This window comes from Callithrix jacchus, chromosome 6, assembly GCF_049354715.1.
Source record: "Callithrix jacchus isolate 240 chromosome 6, calJac240_pri, whole genome shotgun sequence".
Lineage (NCBI taxonomy): Eukaryota > Metazoa > Chordata > Mammalia > Primates > Cebidae > Callithrix > Callithrix jacchus.
In genome coordinates this window covers 137,435,177-137,449,492 of record NC_133507.1, presented here as the reverse complement: position 1 = coordinate 137,449,492, position 14,316 = coordinate 137,435,177, and the positions used below count along the sequence as shown (strand labels likewise).

Genomic DNA, 14,316 nt, shown 5'->3' with positions numbered 1-14,316 from the left:
GATGTCTACTGGCTTCATACTGTTGTATTCATTTGCATTTCACTAGTGACAAATGATGTTAAGCCTCTTTTTATATGTTTATTTTCCATCGATATATTTTCTTGTGATGTGTCTGTTCAGATCTTTTGCTCATTTTAAAATTGGGTTTTAGTTTCTTGTTGAGTTTTACGAGTCTTTTTTTTTTTTTTGGTATTTTGGATACAAGTTCTTTATCCAATATGATTTTTAAATATTTTGTCTTTTTTTCCTCTTTGTCATGTCTTTCATAGCATGACTCTCAATCTGCTTTTTTTTTTTTTACTGAATAATGTCATTATATCTTTCTATAATATTCCATAAAATCACTTTTTAAGGACTGTAAATTATTCCATCATACATTGTGCTACTGTTGGACAAATATTTAGATAGCTTCCTGTTTTTCCTTTCTTTCAAGAACAAAACAGAACGGTGGCAGATATACCTGTAACTAAACACTTAACTAGTTACTTAAAATAAAGCTCTTTAAATGAAAATTCTGTATCCAAAAGGATCACCTTTCAGGACTTTTGCTAGGACAAATTCTCTTTTTCTTTGATCTGCCATGCTTATAAATTATTTCTTTCCCTCTTTAGGTCAGAGTCAGAGGTAGGCCACAGTGCATTTTGAAATATCAGATGCTTTGATATCTACTGTGTTCAACACACATGAAGCAGAGACATCAGAGGTATTCGGCCTCGGCGAAAGCTGGATTCTAACCTTTTATAAGAATGACACCTCCCCATTTATTTAGTTTGCGTTCTCAACCTTGATTCAGGCCTCATGTCCTCTAGAAAACGTGTGTGCCAATCCTCCCATGCCACAGCGACTCAAAGTGAAGGTGTGTGATGAGGCTAGCTGGATGCTTTATGTCTAGTTAATCAGGTTGCAGAGTTATCTGCGGTCCCAGGGAAACCTGTAGCGGCCCCGTGGTGCCACCATTGCCTCCCTCTTTTCTCAGCCTGGGTTAATGTCTCCACTGCCTTCCTGTGCCATTTGATCTTGGACTTACCTTTTAATGTTTCTGTGTCTATGAGATTTTGGATATCTTAAACTGAGCTACCTAAACTCTCATTTTTAAATTTAAAAAATATAATAAGTGAAAACAAATGTTTTCAAACATTCCACCACATCATTTGTTCCAAAAAGGGTTGGGCATCTCATTCCTAAAGTAGAAGAATCACCCAGGTTTCCGCTCTGTTTTTACACACCCAGCGTAGTCTAAATTCCTACCCAGACCAAGCAGTGGAGGAGAGTAAGCTGTAGCAGGCATTGGACTCCCTGTGCTAGTGCTAACTTTAGCTCTGTAGACTTGGTTTTGTGCTGCCAGATGCTCCTGCTAACCTTTGGCTTACAGTAGTTTTGACAAATATGGAGGCTGTTAGTCAAAGGAACTCTGTCTCCCTAAGAATGTGCTGCGACACTTTTAACTCAGAGCCACGTCAGCTGCAGCAGATCCCATTCTTTAACAAGTACCTCGGATCTTTGAGAGAATAAACTAGTCATGGCTTTACAGGCCTTTTAGGGAAAGCTACTGCTGCGCTTCGTGCTCTTTGGTGCTTGGGAATGCACAGCAGTGCTGGACGCCAAGACTATACACAGCCAGAACAATATGTTCAGCATTTAGGAAATACAGCTGGATCTAGCAAATGTATATGACGATGGACTCTGTGGCCAAAGAAATTTCCTCTGCACATTTTACCCACTTAAGTAATGCTAAAATGAAGGTCCTAATATAACACCCATCACAACCTGATTTTGAATATATGCTCATTAAAGGGCATGTCTATTCACTTCACTTGTGTGTCTCCTGTTGTTTTCAAACAACTCCTAGAGTTGTTTTTAGGTAAAGCATCTGATCGCATCTAAACTGCTCCATAAATCCTGCCACTCCACGTGTAATGCCATGAACTTAGATAAATTGCTGGTAAAAGAAAGCAAATGCTGTGATCAGGGCAAGTAAGCGTTGTCAAAGTGTTGTAAAACTACCCTGAACTTTTGGATCCAGGGTACTTTCCTTCCTTCCCCCTCCCTCAACCTCTTTTTGGGTATAAGTGGTCACAGGAACACATTTCCAAAGCTTGAACTTAGAAATTTTATCTAGGAAGTTTGTTTGGATATCATTCAAATATAAGTGATAAGAATATGCAAAGGCTGGCCGGGTGGAGTAGCTCACACTTATAATCCCAGGACTTTGGGAGGCCAAGGCAGGTGGTTCACGAGGTGGTTCACGAAGTCAGGAGTTTGAGACCAGCCTGGCCAATATGGTGAAACGCCATCTCTACTAAAAATGCAAAAATTAGCTGGATATGATGGCAGGCACTTCTAGTCCCAGGTATTTGGGAGGCTGAGGCAGGAGAATCGCTTGAACCTGGGAGGTGGAGGTTGCCGTGAGCTGATATCATGCTACTGCACTCTAGCCTGGGTGCAGAGCGAGACTCAGTCTCAAAAAAAAACAAAAAAACAAAAAAGAATATACAAAGGCCATTTATGATTTTTTAAAATGTGAATTCAAGGGAAGTTTCTAGGCCAGGTATGGTTGTTACTCTTAAAATTTTCGCTTAAGAACGTGTTTTCATCTGCATTTTCCCTCATTCATCTTGAGACCTTCAGCCCTCCCACAGCAAGAGAATATAAAAAAAGTGGGACAGAAAGAGTGAACAGGGCATACTAACAAAGATGTGTTTTCCATTTTCCTCTGTATCTTGCAGCCTCTGTTACTACTAGGAGAGAGAAGAAGCTAATCAAAAGTGGAATGAATTTGTACTGTTTACCGAGCTTACTCTTACCCACACCCTTTATATACCTCAGCTCACGTAATTCCACAATATCATGAAGTCTGTATCTTTATTCCAATATTACAGACACATATACAAAAGGGCTCAGAGAATAAGCAATTTGTTTAGACTCACAGAGCTAAAGCCTGGATTGGCCCCAGGGCTGTGTGATTGTACAGAGCCCATTATGAGGTCCCTACCTACATTATGTGGAGTTCTTTTGCCTGCAATTAGGTTGAACTACTGTCAAGTCAGCTGGAAATCATGGTTACGGCTGTAGGCCATAATCACAGGCAAGCAACAAGGAGGCAACATCTTTTGGGAGCTAAATTTGCAAAAACCTGTAAAGTCATGGTAACTGCAGCCCTGAAGACAAGGCCCAGCTATTACCAAAGCAGATTCAGATAGAGCTGATGGAGAATAGGTATGGGTTTCCTACCTGGCCATTACAACTTCCCTTCTCCCTCCTTCTGAAACACACACACACATACACACACACACGCACACACACACACACGCACACACACACACACACTCTTGAACTCCACACAGTCTTTTTTTAATTGCAGCTGCTGCAAACCAACAGGCTTTGGAGAACTGTGCTTCCCTTCAGACAGGTAAGTATTTGAGGATGCAAAGGAAGGTAAAAAAGAGGGATTTATGTGCAAGATGAAGGAGGGCTTGAAGGAAACATCCCAGCATATAAAAGAGAAATGAGAAATCACTATTTTTTTTTTTTTGAGACAGAGTTTCACTCTTGTTGCCCAAGCTGGAGTGCAGTGGCGCCATGTCAGCTCACTGTAACCTCCGCCTCCTGGCTTCAAGCAATTCTCCTGCCTCAGCCTCCTGAGCAGCTGGGACTGCCACTATGCCTGGCTAATTTTTTTGTATTTTTAGTAGAGACGGGGTTTCACCATGTTGGCCAAGCTGGTCTCGAACTCCTAACCTCAGGTCATCCACCCACCTCGGCCTCCTAAAGTGCTGGGATTACAGGTGTGAGCCATCGCACCTGGCCAATTTTTTTTTTTTAAAGTATCCATGTACAATTCTTTCACAGGTGTTGCATAATGCTTTGTTTAAAAAAATTAATTTTTCCCTCATATTAGCAATATCACGATAGTCACTCTCACTGGAATGACACTGTATCATGCAAGCAGGTGGCAGAGGAAAGCTTGGGCAGGGATGGATATACAGATCAACATAATGTCCTGTGGTATCCCTTCTCAACTGCAAATATCATTACCTTCACGGTGACAGGACAGCCAAAGTGCTTCAGCAGGTTATTAGGATATTGCCTCACTGCTCTAAATCCTAACTCTATTTTCTGGGTTTCTGTGTATTTGTGGGGAAATGTGTTTCCACTTAAATCTTTGTTATCCTCTCCCTAGAGCAAAAAACTGTGGGTGGGGCAAAGACTTAAATTCAGAACAAATTTTATTCCTCAACAGTATCTTTCTTCCAAGGCCTCTTTGTCAAAGGACTATTAATGTATGCAGGCCTGCATTGATCCTACATTTTGATTCACTGGCCACCATTTATGGAATAGTTCTAATGAATCAGTCACTGTGCTAGGCATTAGGAATATGGAGACAAACAACACACTCCATGCCCGCCAGGAGCCCATGTTCAGTAGAGAAAGACAACTGAACAAATAGTCACCATGTGAAAGTTCAGTAGTCAAGGGCTAGACAAAGTATGATGAGCACATCTGGTATGTATGAGTATCTCCCAGGCAGGGAAAATTTCTTATGTTCTCTGTTGCAAAACAAATTTCCTCAGCTAAAAAAAAAAAAAAAAAAAAAAGTAAGTTGGTACCATTCAAATCATCAACCCGAAATTAACTGGTCTCTAACTTATTGATGCCCTGTAGCTAGAAAGACTTTAATTCTATTACCGAAATCTACTGAAACATAGCCAAGCCCAATATAATACAACCCAAAGGGGAAATATCACATTTATCTAGCTATGTAATTGAAAAAATTCTATATACTTAGAAACTATGATATTTTCACTGCATAGCAATTTGGGGAGATCACATCGGACCACATATTTAGAAGGTATCCCATGGCAACCGTGAGAAGTTCCTTTGGTCTCACATAGCTGAACATAAAAATGAGTTCTTGCTTATCAGATGTCTGGAAGGAGAAGGAGCAGCAAAAATTGTATCTCCTTTGAATTATAAAATTACACTCCCCTCTGGATCTCCATGAGCTTTTAGGAAACAAGAACATGTCCTACTCTTGGTCCCATGAATGTAGTAGATGTTCTTCATGCTTGATTTTTTTTTTTTTTTTTTTTGCGGAATGTGTCTTGCTCATACTTATGGGTGTGTAGTTCAGTGGAGACCACACTGGACTAGATTCAACAGACAACTGAAGGGCTCTGTCTACCTTTCAGCTCCTCTGTCTGCCTTTTTTGACTAACTAAAAAGTACTGCCACCTCTGACTCGGATTCTAAAGTGGATTTTCCCTACTCATGCTTCCTAGATTTGGTGAGGATTTGGTTGAGTCATGGGACATTTGAGCTTGTCAAGGTAAGGCTTCATTGTGGCTTCGTGTGGCCCTTCTGGGATCACTGATGTGCCTGGGCCAGGTTCATTTGTATTTGAAGGATGGAGGAGTTGGTTTGGAGGCACAGTCTAAGAGGAGGGGAGAAGTAGAGGGTGAAGAGGAGGGCACACAGCAGGTCTCTTTATGGCACCTTTTACAGAGTTGGCATCTTGGCAATTAGGGTATTGGGGACCAAAAGCTGATGCACCACTTTAACAAAATATTTTGTAAATGTAGGTCAGGGTGGAAGTCAGAAACACAGGCAGGACTTACAAGAGGCTGTGGGCACTCTTCCTCTGAGGCTTAAGTGACAAGGTGGGAGACAGGACTGGGTGGAGGCCACAGTTCTTCCATGTTGAAGAACTCTCTAGCAACCTGAAGACTGGCCACCTTGGGACCAACCCAGCGATGCTGGGTGCTTTCTTGGTAGACTCCTTGGAGAGGCAGTGGTGAGGAGTCTTTGTGTTCTGTGGACAACTGGGGACTGGAACATGGGAAGTTGGGTGGTTACAACTGTAATTAATAGACTGATCTGTGGCCTACATGACACCCACCTGAAAGAATTCTTGCCCAGCTCTGTGATTCCGTCCTCAGATGTGGCACCCAGAATGGCACCAAACACGCCTCCTGGTGAGTGAGGGGCCTCCTGGTTTGGAACACGAGTAAGCAGCTTCTCTGCTATGTTTTCAGTAGCTTTCCTGATAACACTCAGCATTTGTTTAGCTTCTTTAACTTCAGCATGTGTTTCCACCGTGTCCCCCAACAGAGAGGATTGCTATGTCAGTGGAGAAGTGGAGGGGCTGAAAATGGACTCAGCTCTTGGTCCCTGTAGAGACTGTAAGACTCTGTGCACACCGTGACCATCCAGGGCTTCTTCTGAGCCCTGTGCTGTTCAGAATGATTGCACAACCTACCACGCTTCGTTACTGCAAAGGGAACACCGGCTGGGAGTTGGCCAAGGCCCTGCTAAGACAAGGCCACTTGCACAGGATTCTAAATTCCTAAAAAAAAGTCCTTTCTTATTGACTGAAAAACTGGTTCTGTTCTTCATATTTCTTACTTTCTGGAGCTGAATTATTAACAGGCAAAAATTGGGTGGGGCTTCATTGATATTCTCTCTAGCTTTTCCAAACCAAGAATCAGAAAGTGTGCCTCGGTGAATTGCCTTTTGTTAGCAGCGTGGAGATGCAGGCAAAAATGAGCAGTGTGGTTTGTGTTTGTAGCTGCCTCTCCCCTCTCTTCAGCGTCTCTCCTTCCCGGCTGCAAGGTACGTCTTTAATGTGCCACACTGACAAGGCATTTCAGTCATGCAGCTAATTAAAATCATTCTGAGGCTCAATGTGACACGTCCTTCAGACTCATAAAACCAGAAACCACTAACAAACGTTATTCCTTTTCTGATCTCTTTCTCTTTCTTTTAAACATGTTGATTTACTTTCAGTATGCATAACCAAAAAAGAAAAAACAAACCAATAAAAATACTGATGAAAATGCCTGGTGCCATGGCTTGAATGCGTTTTAGACTTTCCAAGCCAGCAAGACCACAGCCAGGAAAACAGAAAAGAGAAAAATCACCCTTGCCTTTCAGGACATGAGCATAGGAGGAAAACGAAACATCAGACGGGCGTATCCTTTACGGACCATGAGTCACTTCCGGGGGGCTGTCTCAAGGCAGCCCCAGTTACCTGGAGAATACAAAAAATGGCCTGGCCAAAGTTCAAACACCAGAGTGGCCAAACAAAGGGATTCCCAGAGAAGAAGAGGGGTAGTCAAAGCTCTGACAGCTCCCAGCCCTGATGAAAAATGACTGTGGAGAATTCCCATTAAGGATACTTGAAACCACAGTTCTTATCTTTCCCTCCTTCCCCTTTTCTCAGCTGAGGACATGCAGAGTATCTTTTCCCTCCAGTCTTATCCATGTCCCGGAGACAGACTGTGTTCACTTAGGTCAAACCCAGTCAGGGTGGAGGGGTCAGGTTAGGCTCCCAGCTAATGAAAAAAACAGCAGCTTCAAAGTTGGCTGGTTTGCCAGTTCTCTCAAAAAGATCCACACCCAGTAAAAATCATTCTTAAATTCATCCTACTGATGGACGCACCTGAATATTTGAAAAAAAATTTCAAAAATATTTGAAATTTGAAAAAAAGCCTATTATTATCAACCTGGAAGAATGCTTTACAAGATCGTGAGGAAAGATTGACTTATAGAAAATAGTGAAATATTTTTTCATTAATTCATAGCCACAATAGTCCTATCCTTGTGGCTGATTTTTCAAACACGAATTTCCTTTTACTAGTTCTGCTCCTTGTGGAACTTATTAAAGAAAAGAAGAGTAGAGTCTTCTACTTATTGTGTGTTCGCCAGATAAAATGTCTCAACATAAAAACTAAAAAACTGCTTAGATTACACAGACACAGACACTTAAATTTTAAAGGACAATGGTTAAAAAGAGAAATTTATCAGTAATATTCATGGGAATGAACATTAAGCATTCATCAAAAGGATTTAAAGAAATAACTGAGAGTAAGGGGAAATAAGAACCAAAAACTAAAAAAGTATTTCTCAGAAAAGCATAGCACAGCATGTTGCTACCCAAAGGAAGCAAAACAAAATGTTACACATTTTAAATCGAGAAAGTTATCAAAAGGTCTAAATCCCTGCCCTAAATCACTGAAATGATCATGTGCATTCATTCTTTCTCACCCAGTGGAGAACACTTGCATACACATAGGTTCTTTAAAGTGTTTTGGTGGGGATGGATATGGTAGGTGACATTGTATCAGAGGCATGAGAACCAGACCACCACCATCTTGAATAGGTGTTAGGTGAAATAAGGGTGAAACCTACTGGGCTGCATTCCCAGACAGCGAAGGCATTGTAAGCTACAAATAAGATAGGAGGTCAGCGTAAGATACAGGTCATAAAGACCTTGCTGGTGACACAGGTTGCAGTAAAGAAGCCGGCCACCAAAACCCACCAAAGCCAAGATGGCAAGGAGAGTGACTTCTGGTTGTCCTCACTGCTATACTCCCCCCCGGGCCATGACAGTTTACAGATGCCATGGCAACATCAGGAAGTTACTCTATATCATCTAAAAAGGGGAGGTGTAAATAATCCACCCCGTTTAGCATGTCACCAAGAAATAACCATAAAAATGGTCAACCAGCAGCCCTCAGGGGTTATTCTTTTATTCTTCCACTTTCTTAATAAACTTGCTTTCACTTTACGGACTTGTCCTGAATTCTTTCTTGTGTGAGATCCAATAAGCCTCTCTCGGGGTCTGGATCAGGACCCCTTTTCTGTAACAACTGGGTGGACTAGGTTATGCTGCAATAACAAACAATCCCAAAGTCTTGGTGACTTAAACCACAAAGATTACTTTTTGCTCCTGCTACGTGTCAATCAAGATTCAGCAGTGCTGTTTTGTTTCTCATGCTCGAAGAATCCAGGCTGATGTCAATCCTGGATCAAGAGGAGAGACCTGGGGAGTTGTACATTGGATCATGATCTTCTTCCCAAAAGCCAGAAAAGATACAGACCAGTTCCTTTCACATTCCATGGATCAAGTTATGGCCAATCCTAAACTTCAGAGTGTGGGACATGCAGTCCAACATAAGGAATATCTTTTGGAGTGAACAATACTGATGTCTGTTGGAATGTTTGTACTGATTCTTTTTCATCTGTGTTTTGACTTTCTTCTATTCTTTCAGGTGTTGGCCAGTTTACAGATGCCAGTAGAATGCTTCTTTACATGCAACTTCTTCCTTCTGGAATTCCAGGCATCTTGCTATCTACAGAAATCTCTTGGACTAATAACATGGTATTTACAATGGATTTCAACACTTAATGCCTAAAGGGAGGTGCAAATTTTAAATTCCCAAGTCCTTGTTTGTCTGGGAAGTCAAGCCTCTTGCAAAGTTAAATAATTTCAGTTTTTTCTCTTCCTTTTCTTTTCCTGCTTCTTTCCTCTAACCATCTTTATCTCCAAGACCTTGTCCAATGGCCCCTGTTTTACTGACTAAAACAGAACTTTGTCTGAACATTTAAAACATATTCTCCAATGCTTCCAGCATACCATTTCTGCCATATTTTCAAGATCAGTTGTGGACTACTATAATAGAGCCAGACTCTGGTGCTAATGGGCAGAGGAAAGAGTTTATAAGTATTTATAGAGAAAAATGATTGAAACTACTTTTTTTTTGCCAAAATGAAATTCAAAATGAATACTACACCCTTCTTTTTAATCAGAAGGTACATGAGGCATAGGAAAACACAGTGAGGAATGAAATTCACAGGACCTGCTGGTTTCTAATCTTCCTTTAAAAATAAGATAAATAAAAAGGGAAATTTAGGCCTTTAATAGGCCATTCAGATAATGTTTTTGAGACATGATATAATAGTAAATCACAGTGTCACATTTACATTAACAGGCTCTTGAAAATACTTTTTATTATAAAAGTGGTACATGTATTATAAATAAGGAAAATAATGATAGGTATAAAGAAAAAAGAATCACTTATAATCTTAGACTCTAGAAATAATAATTGTGAGCATTTGGTATTATCCTCCCAGAATTTCTCTGTATCTGAAGTTTTTTTATACAATTAAAAAATATACTTCAAAGGGCATAACTATCAGTCCACAAATTCAGACATACCTGAAATTTAATTTTCTTCATTTTTTTAAAGGCTCAAGTTGATCTCTTTCTTCTCTTTCCCCCCCTTTTTTACAGAGAAAGTCTTGCTCTGTCACCCAGGCTAGAGCACAGTGGTATGATCACAGCTCACTGTAGCCTCAAACTCTGGGTTTAAACAATCCTCCTCTCCCGGCCTCCTGTGTCACTAGGAATGCAGGTACATGCTGCCATGCCAGGCCAATTTTTTAATTTTTATTTTTGTAGGGATAGGGTCTCATTATATTACCCAGACTGGTTGCAAACTCCTGGTCTCAAGTGATTCTCCCTCCTTGGCTTCCCAAAGTGCTGGGATTATAGGCATGAGCCACCATGCCCCTTAAAGATTAGTTTCTATTTTAATCCCTCACTTTGGGAACTGAAATTTACTCTTGGTCCATTTGAGACAATTTCCTTCTTTCTGGAGGTGTGTCTAAATTGACAGAGGCTGGGGTAATGGAGGTCCAAGATACAGGAAGGAGTATACTCCATTCTTGAACAATCATTTACAAATGTATCTGTAAAGTTTCTTCTTCCTGTTTGCACTCTTTTCTTTTGTTCCTAAGCCTTGCCTAGGAAACAAGGTCACAGGACCAACCAAGCTTCAGCTCTCTAATTAACTAATTCCCAATTTCTTTTTTTTTAATTATTATTTTTTTATTGCATTTTAGGTTTTGGGGTACATGTGAAGAACATGCAAGATTGTTGTCTAGGAACTCCCAATTTCTTTTATCCTAAATCCAGTGGTATCTTTTTTTCTTTTTTTTGGAGACAGAGTTTTGCTCTGTCCCCCAGGTTGGAGTGCCATGGCACAATCTGGGCTCACTGAAACCTCTGCCTCCAGATTCAAGTGATTCTTCTGCCTTAGTCTCTGGAGTAGCTGGGACTCCTGGCGTGCGCCACCACACCCAGCTAATTTTTGTGTTTTTTAGTAGAGATGAGGTTTCATCATATTGGCCAGGCTGGTCTCCAACTCCTGACCTTGTGATCTGCCCACCTTGGCCTCCCCAAGTTCTGGGATTACAGGGGTGAGCCATCTCGCCCAGCCACTGTTTTTTTTTTTTTTTTTTTCAGTACAAGAACATGCTGGTTATCTACTTATCACCTTTCAGCTCCAAATGCACCCTTTCTGTGCTGTGCTCTGCGATTCTGGGACCGGGATTCTGGAAACTGTATTTCTCAGACTCCTTTTCTGGTTAACTTTCTGCTAATTCTGCTACTGGATGCAGCAGAGAAGGATCAATGGCAGAAGGAAGGGAAATGTGGCTTCCTTCCCGATTACTGTCAGTCCTGTCAGTGTTGCCCAGGACTGGCAATTTGTTCTACCAGCAGCAATGGCTTAAGACATCTGCCTCAGTATTTTCCAGCAGTCCCAGTGTTACAGGAAAGGTGTCCTGAATCAGACCCCAAGAGAGGGTTTTTCGATCTTGCACAAGAAAGAATTCAGGGCAAGTCCATACACTAAAGTGAAAGCAAGTTTATTGGGAAAGTAAAGGAATAAAAGAATGGCTACTCCATAAACAGAGCAGCCACCCATTTTTATGGTTATTTCTTGATGATATGCTACACAAGGGGTGGATTCTTCGTGCCTCCCCTTTTTAGACCACATAGGGTAACTTTCTGATGTTGTCATGGCAGCTGTAAACTGTCATGGCGCTGGTGGGAGTGTAGCAGTGAGGACGACCAGTGATCACTCTTGTGGTTATTTTGGTTTTAGTGGGTTTTAGCTGTCTTCGTTACTGCAATCTGTTTTATCAGCAAGGTCTTAGAAGCTGGAGCTTCTAGAGTCTGCTAAGCCCGGCATTCTCTCCACTGCTATCCCTTCCCATGAGTCATCCAGTTGGAAACTTCTTGTTATTTCCTCCAGATTATTCCCTCAAAGCCTACTTTTGCTCTTTTAGCCCTCCAACACGTAGAGAGCCAATTTCCAAAATTAAACCCACTCTGTTGAAATACCTAGTGAAATACAGAATTTCCTCATGAGACCCGACTGACACTTGGAGGCGGGATTATTCTTTCTCTTAATGTTGATGTTTTGCCTCAGAAGAAATCCCTCCATCAGTGATGTTTGCATCTCAGGCATCTGGCATGAGCTCTTTAAAGGATTCTCTCAGGTGAACAATCTAGTGACTACCCCCCATCTCTGTTTCCTGCCCAGTCTCATAATGTTCTTCCCCTGGCATTATAAACACAGAACTGGGTTATATGCCTGAATGGAGGAGAGGAGATGGTGTTAGAAAATGGGAAAAGTCATTACAATCACAAAAGTGCAATATAATTATAGTACTTTATACAAAGATTGCATTTTAAAGTGTTTTTACAAGCATCCTTATATTCCCTTTCTCTGCTAAGCCCTGCCCAAACTGCAGACTGATGGACAACATAAATATTGTTATTGTTGTAAGTCATTAAGTTTTGGAGTAACTTTTTTTTTTCCACGGGGTCTTGCTCTGTCTCCCAGACTGGAGTGTAGGGGTGTGAATATGACTCATTGCAGTCTCAATCTCCTGGGCTCAAGCAATCTTCTCTTTTTGGCCTACCGAGCAGCTGAGACCACAGGCATGTGCCACTACACCTGGCTAGTTTTTAATTTTTTTGTAGAGATGGGGTCTCACATCACCCAGGTTGGTGGTGACCTCCTGGGCTCAAGCAATCCTCCCATCTTGGCCTTCTAAAGTGCTGGGACTATAGGTATCAGCCACTACACCTGGCAGGAGTAACTTTTTACATACCTACATTGTCTAGTAATGACCCTGTCTCGTGTGTGTGTGTGTGTGTGTGTGTGTGTGTGTGTGGTATGTGTAGCATATGTTTGTAAAAATAGATACCTTTCATTGTTCTGACATGTCTTGGTTTTCAAATATTAGAAGAATCTTGGTCATCAAGACAGCTTGCTATAGCTGCCCAGTATTTGCCTCCTCCACGAAGAAGGACCAAAATAACAAGTAGACAATCACACATCAAATAAAATGTCTAAGGGAGAGCTGTGAAATTCAGCAAAAATGTTACAAAGACCCTCTGAAGTGCAAAACCTTGGGATGGCAGCACAAAGAGGAAAGTGATGCAGCCGGCCAGGATCAGCTCAGAGTCCAGAGGGCTGCCTCCTTGAGAAGGAAACTCAGCAGGAGATGCCCCACAGGCAACATTCCCACCACAAATGCCTGCATTCCCACAGTATTGAGCCCAGTGTAGGAGCTGCCTGGAGTCTGCACAACTACATTGCTCCAGAGAGGCCACTGGGTCCCTCCTTAGTCCCTGGGACCCACGCTGCTGCAGAACAGTACCATTTTGGGGACAAAGCCACTGACAGAATGCTTCCTGTCCAGGGGCTCAGTAACCCCTCCATGTCCACATCACTGGATCCCCAATATCATCCCATCTCACCCACACACAAGGCTGCAGGGCCATAACTCCAGTTGGACCCAGTGTTGTAGCTGCAAACCTAACACCTGAGCCCACATAGTGCACAGCACTCCAGGAACAGGTGGTCCAGCAAAATGGGAAGTCCACCTCTAATATAAAGGAAGCAAAGGTGCCTGCTCCTCAGAGCCTGAGAGCTGACAGCCAGGGACCTGCTGCTGCCTGCAACCCTGCCCACTCCAGCAGCAGAACCACAACACACTTTCATATCACTGCACACTCTGGGGGCATTGAGGGCTGGCTCTACTGAGGCTCACTGTAGCCAGCCTCCACACCTACTCCAGCAGCAGAGCCACTGCATGGCTACCACCAAGGGTCCTGAGGACCAGCCCACCTGAGACTCGCTGATGACGGCTAATTCACCAACTTCAGTGGTAGAGCTACCATGTGCCCCTACTTAAAGGCCCAAGGATTGGCCTCCTTGGGACCTAACATCACTGCCATCAACCTTCCCCCGTTCAGCAGCAAAGCCTTCATGCATCACACCAAAGGCCCGAGGATCTGCTCTTCTGAGGCTCACCACCACCAGTGACTCTAAAAAGTGTGAGCTCAAAGAAGTAGAAAGTAGAAAGCAGTAGCTAGAGGTGGGAAGGATAAAGAAGACAGAGGATTGGGAGAATGAATAGGAAGAAGTTGGGTAACAAATACAAAGTTACAACTAGATAAGAGGAAAAGTTATGGTGTTGTAAAGCACTGTAGGATGACTGCAGTTAACATTAATTTATTGTTTATTTCCAAATCGCTAGAAGAAACTATTTTGGATGTTCCCACCACAAAGAAATGATAAAAGTTTGGGGTGATGGATATGCTAATTACCCTGATTTGGTCATTAGACATTCTATACATGTATGGAAATATCATTCTGTACCCCATAAATATGTACA

General features: G+C 42.1%; 1 long non-coding RNA gene across 1 annotated transcript; it reads left to right on the top strand.

Moving 5' to 3' along the window:
* The first annotated feature begins 3,058 nt into the window (after window positions 1-3,058).
* On the top strand, window positions 3,059-7,472 carry LOC118154807 (uncharacterized). The gene is made up of 3 exons (XR_004745069.3): window positions 3,059-3,216; window positions 3,362-3,409; window positions 5,190-7,472. It is a non-coding gene; the product is annotated as an uncharacterized LOC118154807 (long non-coding RNA).
* The last annotated feature ends 6,844 nt before the right edge of the window (window positions 7,473-14,316 follow it).